The sequence below is a fragment of the Dromaius novaehollandiae genome, chromosome 1, assembly GCF_036370855.1.
Source record: "Dromaius novaehollandiae isolate bDroNov1 chromosome 1, bDroNov1.hap1, whole genome shotgun sequence".
In the NCBI taxonomy this organism is placed as follows: Eukaryota; Metazoa; Chordata; class Aves; order Casuariiformes; family Dromaiidae; genus Dromaius; species Dromaius novaehollandiae.
Window position 1 is genome coordinate 19,093,161 of NC_088098.1, and position 12,579 is coordinate 19,105,739.

Sequence of the window (12,579 nt, forward strand, 5' to 3'; positions counted from 1 at the left end):
TGCTAACCAAAGATGCAAATGAAACAGAGTTGGCAGACTATACTCTTTCATCAGTTCTATAAAGAATTTCCATGCAGAAAACGTTTTATGTACTTATGAATTCTTTCTTCCACAGTATTCTGTTATATTCTCAATTAGAAAAAAATATATAATATTACACTAGCTATTTCCATGTACTAACCAAGAACTTTCATCATAGCTACAATACCTACATGCACAGCTATCCACCAAAGAGAAATCTAAATTCTCTAGAATTACTGTTGCAGTGTTAAAGTCCGTAAGCTGCCAACGCATTCAGGAAGTTAATAGATTTGTTTATGGACTAGACAAGGCTTAATTAAATGAGGCAGCTCAGAAGAACAGTAAATCCTCTCTCCTCCTGTCTCCCCCTCCCCCCTTTTTCCTAGAATATCTTTCTTCTTGTGGAGAAACTCTTTCTCCTCTTCCTAATAATCCCATCACAAATGACAGATATGTTATCAGTTATCACTGGGATTTGACACATTCTTAATACCTGTCATGACAGCTCTGAAGTCTGCATGCTATCCCATTGTATTCCCAGGCATTTGCAGGAACTAATGGACACATCAAACAGCAGTGCTAGTATCGAGGCTCTGCTCTGTTGGACTGTTGAATGTTTGCAATATAGAAGTAGATGCTTTAAAAAAGCTAATCTGTGATTATTCAAAGTTAGACGCAAAATTAGTACATATAAAACATTACAAATGACTTGTATGTGCTCTACACCTATCTGTGTTCATCTCATGCTAGGTTGGCCACATTGTAGACTATATTATTATATACTTATTGATAAGAATGCTTTAATATTTAGGAAAAGGTATCAGTGATAGTAAAGGTTAGATTAATAATTCAAGGTCTTCACTGAAGGGTTCAAAGTACTATATTCATGCTGTTAACATGGCAATGCATTGCTGTGCGCATACAGAATCCCTCTTGGTTCCTAGGGTCTCTGCTTTACATTCCTTTAATGGGGAACCAGATGCAGAAGCAAGGTGCAAGCTACGGCTGGAACAACATCGGAGGTGAGCATACGAATTAAGATAATGGGATTGTGAAGTGTGTCATTCAAAGTAATTTGAGGATTATATACCTCAAATTTTGGATTCTCAGTATTATGAAACCATAGATTGCACACCTGAAAGTAGCAGAACGAATGAGTTTGCAAAGAGAGTGGAGGCAGATGGAGTGAGGAACTGGCCCTGCTGGGGATGCAAGGAAGAGACAGAAGGAAACCTGATGAGCAGTTTACACTGAGTGACAAGGATGAAGACATAGTCTACGTAGGACACTCCCCAGCAGCTTTGTATCAATCCATTCCTAATGCCTACTGATTTCTGTGGACCTCTTAATACAAGTACTTTTGTTTTTATTTGTTGAAGCCCCCAAAAGAATAAGCTGTCACAGAATTAGTTCCTTAGAGAGTTCTCTAAATAGGTATATTTTCTTTTTTAAAAAATTCAAGTATTACTTCAGATGACTGGTCATATAGGTGGAATACTTTTCAGGCACAAAAGTAAAATAATTCCTTACTTTGACCTTTCTTTGGAGACCTAAACTTGCCAGAAACTTTCTTAGTTCAGTCGAGGTGCTGCAAAGCACCATATAGCCACAGTCTTTGCCAAGAGCATATGAGCTGCGTGATAGTATTGTGTCTTGCCATTACTGAGTGCAATAGTTTGTTGTTCTCAATGTATTTACAATTTTGCACGAAGCAAAAAAACCCAACAACAACAACAAAAAACCCACACAGATTACAGACAATGCAGCCCTGTGCACACAAGTAGTATAAAGTCCTTTCAGTAAGGCAATGAAGCTAAAGCTGAACTGTGTGAGTAGCATGCTGGAGTCAAAAGGAAGCATCTCATTGACATCAGTAAGCCTTGCAGGATGTCTGGAGTAAATAAGACATGCAAAACATGTTCAGCAACCTAAATGACTGCATGTCCTTTGGCTGAAATTGTTAACCAATACGAAAGGTCCCACGGGATTGCTTCCATTTACAAGAAATTGATCACCACACTGGGTTTTTTTATAGTGAGATTGTACTTGGGAAAGACATAGAGCAGATCTTGCACCTGTAGGTGTTTGGGAACTAACAGCACTTTTGGGAGGTCAGAAATCCAAAGTCTTCCTCCTCAGACTGTGGCTTGACAATGCAGCAAACCCTACTCTAAGGATCTTCAGATCTAAACCATGGTAATAACAGTGCTGATAGAATGTAAACTCACTTGGTCAGCTGAAGTACTTCCAGAAAAGCTGCAAGGCTAAGTTTGTATCAGTAGGCTTCATACCAGATCAGATGTTGTCCGTTCTTGAGCAGACAACATAAAAAACATAATGCAAACAAACTTGGCATCATATTTTCTGATCATGATCTTATGCCAGAGCCTGTTCCAGATCAAAGTTGCACTGCTGGCTGATCTTGGGCTGCACAGATGCAGCATTAATGCTCATGGACCCACAGCCTCATTGACAAGTCTTCCCAACAAATATTCTCTATTTTGGCACCACTCCAAGAAGCATTACTGCTTCTCCTGCTGTCTACACTTTCAGTTATTCCTTTCATACACACTTTCAGCTGTAAGCAAATCAACATGTCAATCCCTTGGGACACATGGCTTAGCTTATATTTAAGACTTGCCATTCTGGTTTGTGCTTTGGACATTGATTTCTATTGTCTCAGCTATCACTCAACAAAAGGGCATTTAATTGCTCTCTCATTTAGTCTGGGGAGGAGGGGGAAGAACAACTTTTACCAGCCCTCTGATTGATGGCAGCCATTAACACCTTCTAGCACAATGCTACTTATTAGAAGCTCGATTTACATGTAAAGTTCATTGGAACACCAGCGAACCAGATTTGCATCTGCACTTGCCTTGAGAACTTTAAGAGAGACATATCTCCACATGATGTGAATGTGCAAAAATGCTTACGCTAGCCACCCATTTGAAGGAAAAAGGTGGAAGATTAATGAAGTTTGAGGAAAGTTTCTGGAAAGAAAAAAAGAATAGTAGAGAAACTCATAGATTTTGTTTCTGTCTTTAAACACTACCATGTAATTCATAAAACAGTTGTAAAAACCAGCCAAGCAACCTGAACTACACTTCTTTATACAAAGGCATCACCAGGAAACACTTTATATCCATTGCGTGTCAAAGTTCATAACTGTGTACTATGAAAGGCAATGCTGAGGAATTCCATAAACTGTTTTTAACTCTTGAATGAGCATTTTCTGTTCTCTTTGTAACAGAGGAATTAACAAAATTAATACTCATATTTACTTTCCTACATGTTCCTTAGGGCAATGAGCCACATACTCTGGTGTACTACCCTACTATCCAAACTGCTGACCGTAAAGTTTTAGTACTCAATTCATTTTATTAAAAAACACAAGGATGCTAATCCTTCTTTCAAAGAAACAGATCTCAAGAAACAACTAGATCAGGGAAGGCTTCCTGCAAAGGAAATACTGTTCAGTTCAGTTATGTGGAACTGGCAGTAATTTCAGTAAAAGTCTAATACAGTTTAATGCAAGGTATTGAAATTTAATCATTGCATAGTCTAAGACCAATCACTCTTTGAATATCAGACTTTCCGGTCAGACATATAAACAAGCTTAATAATTGTGTACTATCAAACACATGCTGGTGTATGTTTTTTCTTTTTTGGAAACAGTTTCCATCTGCGAGCTAGGTCACTAAAGGCCGATGTTGCAACAAAACAGCATACGGCAAGAGACACATGAGCGCTCGCAGTGTCTCAGTTGTGGGAGTGCTAACCACTGCCTGGCACAGAGGCTTTCTGAAACCATGCTAGCTATACCTGCAAGAAAGGACTTCTGACTACAGCTTCAGAACATATCCTGTATTACTCACATAACTGATTTAAATATCCATAGCAAAATTACAAAAGAAAACTACTCTATTACTCCATTTCAGTGAGTCTGCACTTAGCGTTAACATCCTCCACAGAAGACACGTTGGTTCTTTATACATACTCATCTTCCCTGATCTGTATTTTTAAATAAGCTGAAGTAGTGGCTATTTGCATGCTTTTCTTACATGATTTTAGGCATATAAATGAATGTGTGTAGGAGGGAATGTACCTTTTGTTTTAAAACAACTCTCTTCATTTGTATTCATTCGGCAGCTCAAGTCTATAAAACTGTATTTTGATCCCTCCCTTTCCCGATGGTTTTTAAGAGGAAGTAAAAACTTTACAAGCCAAAAAAAATGCAACAAATCCCAAATTGGCATGCAGCCAGTTATTAGCTAAACACTCAAATACACTTGTTTCCTTAACTTTGCTCTTTGCAAATTTTATTTTCCTCTCCCAGCGTTCTATCTCTCTTCAGTGTCAGGCAGTAGACGTGTTTCTCTTTCTGGAAAGGCTACATGTTATCTTCCAAAAAGTACAGTCTACGGACAATTATAACTGGTAGCAAAAGGTTGAAATTTAAGCTGCATAGCTAATCCCAGAAAAATACCTCAAATTCCCCTCAAAACTCATGCCAAACTAGAAATAGCACATCAGATAGCAGCACTTCCAGGAATGTCACCGATACCAAGTAAGCTGTCTAAATGGTTTTAAGCCAGTTTGTGACTAAAAGACAGACCAAGGGCCATGTTTGTGTAACTTCTCTGTCAATCTTTACTTCACGTCTCAGACACATAAGTAGAAAGGAAATTCTTGGCAGGCGGCAGGGCTTTACAAGCAGACTTTAGAGAGTCCCGTCAGGCCAACGCATGCAAATCAACATGGCCAGGTCCTCAAAAATAGCTTTATCGAATCTATCTCATCCTCCTCAGAGACCCAGTCATATCTGCACACCTTCAAGATTCAGTTCAACCACACAGCTGCCCAAAGTCCCCGTGGGAGACTCGAATATAAGTGTAAAATTAGGGCAAGCGCTTGTGCAGCAGTAGGCCAAAGCATCTTGCTGGCAGAGGCACAAACCTGCTCTTCTAAGAGGCATTCCATCTATAAATAGATTTATGAATACAGAACCTCCGCCAAGCTGTTCTTTCTTCTTTGCTTATTTTAATGCCTCTTGCAAGATCGGCTCCTAGAACTTTTATCTCCATTAGTAGTAATAAACATTTATTATATGCTCCAGCAACATCTGAAAGTTTTGATGAATAGCAATAGTTCTGTCTAGAAAAACAGAATGATAATTTCCCATTTTAAAATCTCTAATGTATTTAAAGGAAAAAAAAAAGGTGAGCTTACCTGAAATCAAAGAATTCACATGAAAATTCTGTGAGCACACCACTGCTGGGCAGACAGTAGCTGACTTCTGCTGAGGCTTCAGGAGGAGATGGGACGGCGCCGGTGTTTAATCTTCCAAGCCGTTGTTCAGCTGAGCTCCAGCAGGAATCAGGCAAGCCCCAGTGTGGCGCGGGCTGTCCCTCTGTCTTCCCACCTACAACAACAAGACATGTTCTCAGCTCCCTCGTCGCAGGAGTGATGCCACATTTCATATTCAAGACATGCTGATGGCAGTTTACACTGTCATGGTGACTTATATCACTCAAACTGCTAAACAGTCAATGCAGCTTTTTTACAGGAAGAAAATCACCAAGGGTGGCATTATGGATAAGCACGGTTCTGCCTTCTTCAGCTCCAGGTGCCCTCCCAATTTAGTACATCTTGGGGACACAGAAAGCACTAGAAAGCTATTTACAAAGCACTTACACATTCTAGCTTGGATGGGCCACTTTTTCACAGGAAAATGGCAGACCCATAACCAACTTATTCAAGCCTAATCTATAAGAAGAACACTTCATGATAAAAATTTGACTTCCTTTGAGATGACCAAAAACCCAGTACTAATATCAAATAGAGGCATTAACCAGGGACTTAAATTACCTTGTACTTTCATCTATTATCATTCTCTTGCATCTCCTTTTTCTCCCTTTCCCTCCCAACATAGTTCACCCATCCATTTTCAAGGATGGATGCCTAAATGAAGCCCTTTATTAAGGCTCAGTTTTCAAGAGCAATGTCACCTTGCAGTTTCCCTTCACTTCAGAAATTAACTTCTAAGGGCATATTCTTGAAAAGCCTATATCTATACTTATTTCAGCCTCCTGGGGAATAATTGAGTACAGAAAGTAAAATTCAGCCTGATGAAATTTTTATTTCCATCTAAAAATAAAAGGGAATACATGGTAAAGAACTTCTCTCCCCAGCCTCCTTTTTTTTTATTCCTTTTAAAGGTGAAGACAAAGGAGACAAATTACATTTCGATTTTCCCTATCAGAAATTCTAGGAAATTTGAAGTTCTGAGTTATGCAAAGGAGACTGCTAACTACTTTATCATGGTCTGAGCAAACTGATCCTACTGGCTCCACTGAGTGGACTACACGACCTCCAGAGGTCCCTTCCAACCTGAATTATTCTTTGATTGTCTCCAAAGGGAACCAAGACTGGCTTATAACTCGTATAAATGTAAGCAAATGTGTTTTTTTTCATAAAGTTTACGGCCATTTTTACTGTATGCCTCTTCTCCAACACAGATTCCTTCAGTGATTCAAACCTACAGAAAGTTTACACACAAGAACTCCTAAAAAGGCACTTTCAATCTTAAATTAGCCGAAGTATCTTCTCGCAAGTCATAAACTGAAGGGATTTAACACATTTATGGAAAACTAGCTCAAAAAGAAAACTAGGAGAATGTATTCTAAGTCCTCACTTAGATAACACTACAGAAGGGCTTAAAAACAACAAAAAAGGTGATATGGGACTATAAAGACTGTTAGCCTAGGTGTTTCACAGGTTGGTGGGTTTCTTCAGCCATTAAAAGCTGACTTTTCAAGGAGACCCTTGGAAGGCAAACTTCCTCCTGATTTTTTTTTCTCCCTGATCCTTAAGCATATGCATGCATGTTGATTAATACTGAAGAAAAACTTGGGCAATGCAAAAAGCTCCTTTTCCATTTCTCCATGTATCTGCTCCCATTAGAGAGGAATAAAGACATCAATTGATATGTGGGATATCCAGGGAATAAAAAGCAAGAATCCCACTCTTAAAACATCATAAAGGCAAGATAGCAAAATTAATAAATAAATATGCTTTTTCCCTCTCTTAGGCGAAGGAATTCCACATGGGATTGAAAAGTTCAAAAGTTAAATAACAGAGACTAAGTTCTGTTGCTCTTCAAAGTCTAATACGCCTGTCATTGCTTCCCTCCTGTCCCTTTCGCCTCTTCCAAAAACTTCAAATACTTTCTCTTTTAAGCCCAAAGGGCACATTGACTATCAAATTCTAACACTGTTAAGTCTGCTAGGGAACACTGATGTAAAAAAAGACTAATTTCCTCAGAGTACCATAAGCATGAGACTACTAAGCCGGAGCATACATATTCTTTCTTCCTTCATTTTTTAAAGAATCACAGGTACCATACAGCTCGTATTCTAATAAAATCATTTCAAAGAAGTAAATTCCAACACCAGTTCAACATCTGACGCTTAGCCTTAAAAAGAAATCCAAAAGTCTGAAAAGAGAGTTGCTAGAAAAGCAGGGCGTTTTCTTCAGTACCCATCCATAGTTTGCTTAGAAGCTTAGAATATTAAATGGAGTAGATGAAATGCAAAGTCAGATTTAATAACCCTGAGAACTGTTGTACATGATGTGTAGCTGGCATGCAAGTCTGCTGCAAAGATGCATTTCTGCACATGAAGTCGTAAGAGTGGCATTCCTAATAACATGCAGTAAGAGACAATGCGTGGAAGAGAAATCAGTTCAGAAGTTAGCCCCCAGCAGCAGAGATAGGAAATTGTTTAGTTCACTTCTCTAAAAGGAGGACAGCCTATATAGCTCAAATCAAAACCTGGATCCATAATCCTTTAGGCTCAATTGGAAGATCATGAAGAGTACAAAATGATTATTTTTTTGTGTCCAATGCCATTTTTCAAGTAAATTTAGGGGAATAAGCACTGCTGCATTTACAAACTACTCTCATCCATCCACCTTTTTTTTTGTTGTTAATGATACAAAGTTGGCTGCAGATGCAACAAAACCTGTCAGTGACTGCAACGCGTCCTAAAGCAAGTCTGGTCTATTAGTCCAGCTGGCTAGATGAAGGTCACTGACACTGCTAACACCTCTGACATTTTATAATCAATTGCCAGCATTTACAGAGCAGAAAATATTACTAGCGCTCAGCACACTCAGAAAGATAAAAACTCTTCTCAATTAATCTTAAGCTTGCTCTCTCTGATAGCCAAAGCACAAAACGATACAAACTAGCAAGCCAAATGCTAGTGAGATTGGCTTCTAGCATCCACTACCATATTCTGTCTGTATTTAAACTATAGTTTATCTACCTGTCTCAAGTAATTGCAAAATGAATCATCATAGGGACAGCAGTAGAGAAACACTCAAATACTTACAGCTGAAAAAAAAAAATCACTTAATTCTTAAAGCAACTGTGTCCTCCTGAATGCAAGTCAGCAAATTGCTGACAGCACTAAGTACTTAGTTTAGAAATCCAGTACTTTGTGTAACAGCTCTTGGAAGAGATACTGCCCCAACCTATCCCTTTGCGGCTAGTGAAGGATGACTAAGCTCTTCCTGTGCATTGCACATTCATCCTGTACGTTTTACACTACGGAGCAGGAACAGATTGTTGCCTTTTAAACTATTCTTGCTTCTGCTATAATAAGCGAAGACGGAGGACTAAGGAGGGAGATTTAAAAAAAATACTTGCAAACAGTCCACAAGCCTGATTTGATTTACAAACTGCCACTGTGCTGGATGAGTACGGCAGCTGGGAAGCCCCAGATCTGACAGCTCTGCCCTCATTCAACGGTTCGACGCAATCATTCTGAATTAATACCGAGCCTCAGAGAACCTCCTCAAGACCAACATTTCCGTCAGCTTTCTGCTTCCTGAGAGCCCTTCTCATCCTGCAGCTCCCAATTCAAGCCGTCAGCACCAGCTCTTTCTTTTCATGGGAGCTGGTTGCCTCGCAGTATAATGTTTGTGTCAAATACAGTCGCTAAAGGCACTCACTCCAATTTACACTAATAAGTGTCATTAGGAGAAGAAAAAAAAATGGTTGTGTATTTGTCAGAGAAGAACCATTTCCTGATGCTCAGCACAGACAGGATAATGGTTGCGGGCAGCATCTTGGCTCAGCAGGCACTGCTAGTAGGTGGTAAATGAGAGCCTAGCGGAGGGGACAGTTTTTTTTCGGGGGGGGGGGGCAGGGGGCAGTGTCTGCGAAAGGAGGCACCCCGACGGCAAGAGATTTATGCATCCCAGCTTGTGTCAGTCTAGGAGGAGGGAATCATTATGCAAGGCCAGCTGCAGGGGTGTGCGCTGCTGTCTGGAAAAATTAGAAGTCTAGCAATGAAATATAAAGAAGGGAGAAATGACAGAGTGAATGAAAACCCCATGATAGACCCACTTAGGCTCTCTTCTCTCCGGGATGAAAGATAAAGTCTAATCTCTTTGGCACATCTCCTGGCCAAGGCTCAGACAAATGTGTGCACACGCACACACACACTTGCACGCAGCTCTGGAACGTGGAACGACAATGTCCAATGAAATGATCAATAACTGTACAGAGCGCTAAGCGAGACTCTTTTTTTTCCAAATGTTTAGCTAAGTTCTAGGGAAAGATCAGAGCACCCTAAAATGCCTTTGATCCGAAGACTTCCTATCTGCTGCCGACTGCCTTCTTTGTGTAAATACCTTAGAAAGAAATCCTTCCCATTTGAATACTTGGGGGGAGCGGTAGGGGAAGGGGACAGGAGAGATCACAGGGGTATAGGACATTGAAGAGCAACAGGAAGAACTGAGGCGCTGTTATTTGACTTCAGACGTCATCCCAAATGCATATGGCATTTGTTTGCCTAAGAGAGTTCCTGGCTGAGTCAGGCAGGTCTGCATCACTTTTTCAATATAAGGTAGAGTTTCTGCTTCATTAATACAGTCTACAAAATCAAATACCCCACGTATTTCTTCATTATGCTTGTTAATAAAAACAAAATTGAGCCAGACTCTCAAGTCTTATTGGTAGTGTCCAGCAAGGGACTACAGAGATAGGGAGAAAGAAAAACAATGGTCTTTAATATGCTCCCGGAAGCCCCTGGTTAAAATCCCATCCATAAACCTACATGGGGAAGGGTTTGGTGATTTTTCCTTCTGCCTGTCCTGACCACAGGTAAAGCCTCAGGGCTCAGGAAATTCTTTCTGGCACGCTAATGGCTTGGGATAGGCAGGACAGTACAAAACGGCAGTGGTTTTGAGAACATTTTTCCGGGCAGAAGGGAAGGAGGATGTCCCCTGATACGTCAGTTCAGGTTACACACACTGAGTGACAGTGTTAGTTTTTTCAGGAACAGAAGAAACACATCTTGACCAGCATGCCTACATCGTAAATTTTTCCAGTGTGTGTCCTTCAGTATAAGCTCTTTTGGAAATAGCTTTATGAGGAAGTTTTGTTTGCTTAAGAGAATGAGAATTAGAAAAAAAAAAAATTCTACTGCACAATTCTTCCTTTCCACTATGTGTGCACATTCAGAAGCTTGGGGATTTTTTATCTTTTTTAATACTTAGAAATTTTTTTTTCTAATCTCTTTCACAATATTCTTCCTAGCTGTATGATCGATCAAACATAAAAGAGATTTATGCTATTGGGTTCCAGATTAGGATGCCACTGACCACATTCTTGACTACCTGGTGTGTTATACAAGCACTTGTACCTGTACAGTGTGGGTCTAATGGGTTAAGAAAAATCCAAACCCTTGGAGAAAAAAAAATAACAGTTTGTGGAGTTGAGATGTTGATACATTAACATGGTGCAGGTGTAAATGGGGTTTGGAAGTGAAGAATGGAGCCTTCCAAAGGATTAAAACAAATGGAGCTTACAAACATACATGGTAGCTCAAAGAACATAAATCTGAAGGCTGGTGCTTGCTCAAAGTTACATGAAAAAGACACAGGAATGAAATAGTTTTTTTTCCACTGAGAAAGTTTTGCTTCTGGAAAATTCTTAAATTACAAACCGTATCATTGTCAAAGTGCAAACAATACTTCTTACAGCAACACGGTTGCATTTCAGGTATTTTTCTAAGGAAGGTAAGGACAGACAAATGTATGATATTAATAACAATTCAGGAAATATGTTCATAGTAACAGAAGATACCAAATACATTACGAAGAGAGGAGAAAGGAACATGGTTATTTGTGTGACTTGGAAACAGCATGAGTTAAAATTCTGTTTCAGTTTAGAGCGTTACAAGGAGAAAAAACCCTACGTATCATCGGTTGTAAACTGAAATGCTAGCAAGGGTTTTGTTTGCCAGCTGGTTGAGCATCAGCTCGAAAGCCAGACTGTGGGTTCTTCTTTTAGAAGATGTGGCTGCAAGGCTCTTGTAAACCGTGTATAGAGAGTTTCTCATTTACTATTTCCACAGGCAGATTATTTAAGCTATTTCTTATTCAGTTACTTAATAGAAACTATTGCAACTGGTGTTACAATAAAGCAGAGGTAACTTCCACAGGGAAGAGAGCAGTAGAGAAAGGCACAGCCAGTCCTACCCTGTGGAAGTCACCGAGAAGGTACATTAAGCAGTCACACAAACAGATCTTTTACCACGGCAAATAAGCAAAAGCAGTTTGTCAGCAAAAACAGCTTTCAGGGGGCACATAAATTAAAAAAAGAAATTTAGCTTTTTCCTCCCATCTAGGACATACACACGCAAAAATTGTTCAGCAAAACTCTGCACAAAACCTTAAACTACTACAGTTTGAGGGAAGAGGCAGGCTACTCTTCCCAATTTTCTGGTCTGAGGAATAAATAAATCTGATCGAAACTACACTTAATACAACCCAAGACTATAGACTGAATGAAAACCTACTCAGGTTGCTAACTTTTATACAGGTTATTAAAAAAAAAAAAAAAAAAAAAACACGAAGATTGACCAAGGCCAATAGCCTGTCTTACAGGAGCTTCTTTCCAGCCCTAGCACCCTCACTCAAGGTGCACTGGCCGGCCTGAGCGAAAATGCAAATCCTGCTCTTTGGCCATCGGCTGCTCATGTCCCAGCTGGCCGACACACAGAGAGGAATGGAAGGGCACTGAAAGCAACGTGACAACAAGGAAAATAAATGTATATCCCAGACCTCTGCTCCTTCAAAAGGAAGACAAAGAAAAGCTGCCATTTACAACAGCTGGGGCTATTTTTATTTAGTCACGTGGGCCTTTAATCTCATTGTACAAACACGTTGTGAAATCTCAAGACATAGCTGAGGGAACGGATGAATGTCGCGGAAAGCTTTGTTTTTGGCAAACTGAGATTTAAGGTGCACGCGGAAGAGTACTCCGGAAAGGGTAATATTCTGGGAAACTGGAATTTATCCTCACTGACACATCCACAGCTGGGCAATGGTATGAACAGCTTCCTCATGCAGATCCAATGCACTTCTATTTTGAAATGGAGGGATGGAGAAAACATTATTAGAGTTGATGGAAAAGTTTTCTTATTTTAATAATCACTTTCATCACATCTTTGAAAACTATATTATAATGTGTATGTTTATAATAAC

The 12,579-nt window shown here is 39.7% G+C and overlaps 1 protein-coding gene across 6 annotated transcripts in view; it reads right to left on the reverse strand.

Annotated features, from left to right (window-relative positions):
- The window catches only part of PLXNB2 (plexin B2), a 255,297-nt gene that overhangs the window by 170,099 nt on the left and 72,619 nt on the right, over positions 1 to 12,579 (reverse strand). For all 6 annotated transcript variants that reach the window (XM_064506563.1, XM_064506571.1, XM_064506556.1 and 3 more), the window contains one exon: positions 5,251 to 5,443. The gene's annotated coding sequence lies outside the window, so the exon portion shown is untranslated. The remainder of the gene's footprint in view (positions 1 to 5,250; positions 5,444 to 12,579) is intronic.